This window comes from Gossypium hirsutum, chromosome D01, assembly GCF_007990345.1.
Source record: "Gossypium hirsutum isolate 1008001.06 chromosome D01, Gossypium_hirsutum_v2.1, whole genome shotgun sequence".
Classification (NCBI taxonomy): domain Eukaryota; kingdom Viridiplantae; phylum Streptophyta; class Magnoliopsida; order Malvales; family Malvaceae; genus Gossypium; species Gossypium hirsutum.
In genome coordinates this window covers 41804732-41810499 of record NC_053437.1, presented here as the reverse complement: position 1 = coordinate 41810499, position 5768 = coordinate 41804732, and positions in this window count along the sequence as shown.

The following is a 5768-nucleotide window of genomic DNA, read 5'->3' as shown; positions in this document are numbered from 1 at the left end:
TGTTTTTGTAATTCGAATTAAATAGTATATTATTACATATATAATTGTTTGCATATGGTAAGCATTCGAGATGTGTACTTTGGTACCTTAAGATTGAATTAAATTCATAATTGAAATGAAATGGATTGATTTTGTATATTATGAAATATATTAATTATGAATATATGTGTATTGAGAAAAATATGATTATTATCAAATTGAATATATGCTTATATGTGATTATATACATTTATGAAATTGAGACATTGGTCGTATTGAAAAGTGAAATGAAACCCTATTAACTATATCGGGCTGGGTCGGATATAGATAGCATGCCATAGGATAGGAAGAGCTCAAGGATTTCTTCTACCTCGAGTCGATGAGGCACTGGGTTCCAATTTTCTTCAGTTTAACCGATGAGACACTAGGTGTCAATTTATATAGCGTTGGACACAGTTATTACTTCGGATTTATCCAATGAGGCACTGGGTGCCAAATTGGTGTGTTGGTTGAATCCGTGTATCCATCCGAGTCCAAGTCATGTTAATAGGGGGAATTAAATAATAAGTTATGTGATTGATATTGAAATGGCAAAGATGAGAAATGAATATGGAATGATGAAATGATAAGTGAAAATTGAAATGAATTCAAGTAGTGATTCAAATAGATGAATCATGCCATTGCGTGAGTATATATATTAAAATGTTATATGAAATGCCATTGATATGTATATATATTAATATGTGAAATCTTAGTAAATGTGAATAAGGAGTGAGCAAAAATTATGTTATTGAATTGGAACTTTTGAATATAGCTTACTTATTGTATATTACATGTTAAATACTTATATCAAGTTTATATTATTCGATTTACAAAAATATTGTTTGATTTATTGCTGACTCAGCATCAAATCACAAATCCCAAGCTCAAGTGTGGTGATATTTCATTTTGTAATGGCATGTACCTAGGGAGTCTTTTGTTGATATTGTTTACAAGGTGTTGTTATCTTAGTTGCTAGTGAAATTATGGTTAAATGTGTATATGGTTATGGTTGAGGCTATGTTGGTATGTTAGCCTAGTTTATATTTTGGTATGTGATAGTTTAATGCTTGGTAAGTGCTTAGCTTCAAATTTGGTAACTTTAGAAGTTAAAAGTTAGTTCAATTATGGTAAATGTGATATGAATGGAAGTCTTGAATGTTTGATGTGTTGTTGATGTATTTGAACATATAAAATGTGGTACCAATGAGGGTACATTGGTTTGGCACCTAAGATGATTGTTTTGGCATGTTTTGAGTGTGTATGATCGTATTTTGAATAGGTTAAATGATATGTTGTTGAGTTGATTAATACCCAAGCAAGTAGGAAATGGTAAATTTGTTGTTTAAGGTACACTTTGGGTCCACAGGGCCAGACACACGGGCGTGTGACTTGGCTATGTGAGACACACAACTTGGCGACACGGTTGTGTATCGTCTGTTGAGTTCTTAGGGTGCAAGTCATTTAGCACACGGCCTAATACACGGGCGTGTGGGGATATTTCGAGAGTTACACGGCCTGACACACGGGCATGTGACATTACCATGTAACCCTACTCAGTGAGTTACACGGGCAGAGACACGGGCTGGGAATTGGCTGTGTGTCTCTAGTTTGAATGTTACACGGGCAAGGACACAGGCTAAGACACGGCCATTTGTCCTTATTTCAATTGTTAAACTACCTGAGATACGGGCGTGTGTCTCAGCCATGTGAGGCTCACGACCGTGTGACCCCTACATCAAAACTTTTGTAATTATTTCCTAAACTTCCAGAATTATTTCAAATTAGTCCCTACCTATTTTTAAACTACTTTTAGGGTCTCATAGACTCAAAATAGGGGCTGTAACAGTAACTTTTACTCTGAATTGGGGTGGATTAGCAAACCTAAATTAAATGCATTCTACTAACATCAACGAAGATGAAATAAAAAGATAATCGTAGTTGGAGTATGGATCAATACTCTAATGCTAATAATTGGAATAGTCTTGTATGTATCCGACTTATGGCATTCAAGAATGGACAAATAGTGATAAGAGTGTAGACAGTGGAAGACCAAGTTTAGCAATTGCATAGCATGATTCGTTATTCGATTGTATAATATTCCAGTAAGATAGTATTCGATTGTTGTGTCATGCCCTTGTATATTATATTATTAATGGCTAGCTTATATGTTGATTATGATTGATTAATTGTTTGATTTGTTAGTAATGTTTGTGACCCTAATCTGATGACGAAGAGGGTTAGGGGTGTTACAACAAATATTCATAGACATGTTCATAACAACAAGAAAAGTTAAAGGATAGGAAACTAGAATCAAATCCGGTGTTATTCAGAAGCCTGATTAGTTTGCTCCAATCTTCTTTCTCCACTCGTTCTATTGAATCGAGGCTTCTAAAAGCTCTTTAATGCTACCACCCAAGGTGGTTGAAGGGATCTTTTCCAAGAAGGAAATTGGCAAAGGAAATAGAAGGGAAAACGAGAAACAAAAAGAGGTTTTGGAAGAGAGAAAGTGAGTGAAAGAGAGAGAGATCTGTGGAATGAAAGGTGTGTTGAATGAAGTAGCAAAAAGGGGTGTTTATAGGTGGGAGTGGATGCTAAAAATAGAAAATAATTAGCAGCCATACACTCCCCTTGGCCGGTCACACATGGAGCAAAGTTTGAATGTTTCAACCTTTGTTAAATTTAGCTTGGGGCAAATCTTCAAAGGCACAAAAAGTGAAGGGGTTTGAATGGAGTTTAAGGAAACTTTTAGGGCTGTTTTGAAAGTATAAAAATCAAAAAAATTCAGCTAATTGGATGGTTTCGGACTGCCATTTCTCTTATTGGATCAGTCTTCTTTTATTAGCACAATTGAGTCACTTTCTCTTTCAAGCTTTATAATAATTTTTGACCCAATTATCTTTGGATAAAAATTAAATATAAAGTGCATAAAATAATCATCATTTGGACTGTCCTTGGCTGGAAAAGATATTCAGCCTTGCTCTTGGTTCACTCAATGCAAAAATTTCTCCAACGGTTCAAGCCTTTCGAGGTGTTTGCCGAGCCATTTTTCACATTTTGTGCAAAACTGTCGAAAATAAACCAAATTTGTTAAAATTTATTACAAAAATAATTAAAATTCAATATGTTAATAATTTAAGTGTAAATTAATTATTTTATAATTAAAGTGTGAATTTTGACAAAATTCACTACGAAACTGAATGAATTAGGGCTCAAAAGATGCTGAAATAGTCTATATAGTTTTGTGTTTCCACTTACAAGCAGACTTGGTTGGTACATCATTCAGAATATAGCAAGTCGTTTGTATCGTATATCCTAGAAGGAAGTAGGAAGTCATGAATAGCTTGACATTGAACGAACTATGTCAAGCAAGGTTCTATTCCTTCTCTCAGCTACTCCATTCTGTTGTGGAGTGCCCAATACAGCCAATTCAGATAAAATCTCATTCTCTATGAGGTATCCCAAGAACTAATTGGACAAGTATTCCCCACCTCGGTCAAATCAAAGATTCTTTATGGATAAACCTAATTGCTTTTTCACTTCCGCATAAAACTCTCAAAATTTATCAAAATTTTCGCTTTTACGGTGCATTAGATACACGTATTGATATTGAGAATAGTCATGGATAAAAGTCATGAAGTAATCGTAACTTCCTCAGGCACTGATGCACATGGGACCATATACATCATTTTGTACAAGTTCTAAAGGTTGGTTGGCCCTTGTACCATTTTCATTAAAAGACATTTTAGTCATTTTACCTTCCAAGCAAGATTTAAATTGTGGAAGACTAACTTCCTTAAGCATACTTAAGGGACCATCTTTCACGAGTCTAGTGATTCCTTCTTGTTTAGTATGACTATGCCTTAAATGCCATAGGTACCCCTCATTAGAGTGAGATGTTTTAAGCTTTTATATTAACTATTTCAGTTTGAAGCATCAAGTAGTTATTTGGTTTGATAAAGTAGAGATTGTTTTTCATCCATCCATTATAGATAAAAAATGATTTCTATGAATAGCAATACATTTATTGAATGTCACAATATAACCGTCATAAAATAAACATGCTGCAGAAACTAAATTCCTCTTAAAATGAGGTACATAAAACACGTTCTTTAAAACAATCTTCCTAAAATTATCAAAGTGTAAAATAACTTCTCCCACTACTTCGGTTGAAACATAGCTCCCATCTCTGGTCCACAACGAGAGGATCTTGTCACACAAACTTCTCATTTCGCTGAACCCCTGTAAAGAAACACAAATATGGTTAGTGGCTCTAAAATCAATAATCTAGTTGTCAATTGATTCTTCCACTAAACAAGCTTCAACCTCAAAGAGTTCCATACCTTTGCCCTTTTCGGCTAGGTAATCCAAATATTTTTTACAGTTTGATCTGAAATGCCCTTTCCTGTTGCAAAAGAAACATTTGATCTTTTTAGGATCTTTTGACTTTTTAGCCTTCTTTCTATCCACACGAGGTGGAACTGAAGATTTAGTCGGTTTCTTTTTACCCTTAGCTTTTTGTTTCCCCTTAGAGGACGAGGGACCCACAGCTAAGTTTGCTTCAAGTTTCTCCTAAACTGACTTACCACCATTCAACATCAACACATAGGATTATAATTCCTTCATAAGCTGAGTTAAGGTAAGCGTCTTATTCCTTAAGTTATAAGCGGCCCTAAAACCAGCAAACTCATTGGTTAATGATTTGAACACTATTTCAATCTGAGTGTTCACGTCTAGTTCAACCTCATTGTCCTCTCTTTCCGCAAAGAACCCCATAAGCTTAAGCATATGTTTTTTTGACCGGATTACCGATTTTCAGTTGAGAATAGGGGTGTGCAAAATTCGGGTAAAATCGAAAAAATTCGGTTAACCGATCAAATTCGGTTAATCGGTCGGTTAACTAAATTTTTTCGGTCGGGGGTCGGTTAATTATTTTTTGATTTTTCAGTTAACGGTTAATTCGGTTCGAAACCGGTCGGTTAACTGAATTTTTTCGGTTTAACCGAAAAAATTAATAAATAAAATTATAAAATATAAATAGGCCCACTATTCACCTAAACACAATCTAAACCCAAGTATTCAACCCTACCCAATTACCCAACCCAACCCAATCATAAAAATTACAAATAATTTAATAAATAAAAATAAAATTCTAAAACTAAGACTAAAACTAAAGTCTAAAAGTCTAAAAATAATTTAATTATGTAGTGATTCAATTTGGTTAATTCGGTTAATTCGGATAATTCGGTTAATTCGGGTAATTCGGTTAATTCGGGTAATTTGGTTAATTCGGTTAATTTTTAACCAAAAATAAAAAACATATAATTTTTGGTTAACCGACCGAATTAACCGAAAAAATTTCGGTTCAGTTAATTTTTTTGAAAAAAATTTCAGTTCGATTAACGGTTAAAGATTTTGAAAGGTCGGTTAATTCGGTTAATGTTATTTCAGGTCGGTTAACCAAATGAACACCCCTAGTTGAGAATTCATCAAATTTGTAATAGTGGATTGTCGAGCCAATGTGACTTGGCCTCCGAGCAAATCCTCTAAATTTGTTATGATATATTAGGTAGTACATAAATTCTCGTATTGCTTTTGCAACACACTACTCATGCTCGCTAACATATAATATCAAGCAATCGAGTTAGAATCTCTTCAATGATTACTCGCTATGGGCTGAGCTTCAAGACGGTATATTTTGTCAAGAACGAATTTGTGTTTCTCATAGTTGAGAACTATCAGAAAGTTCC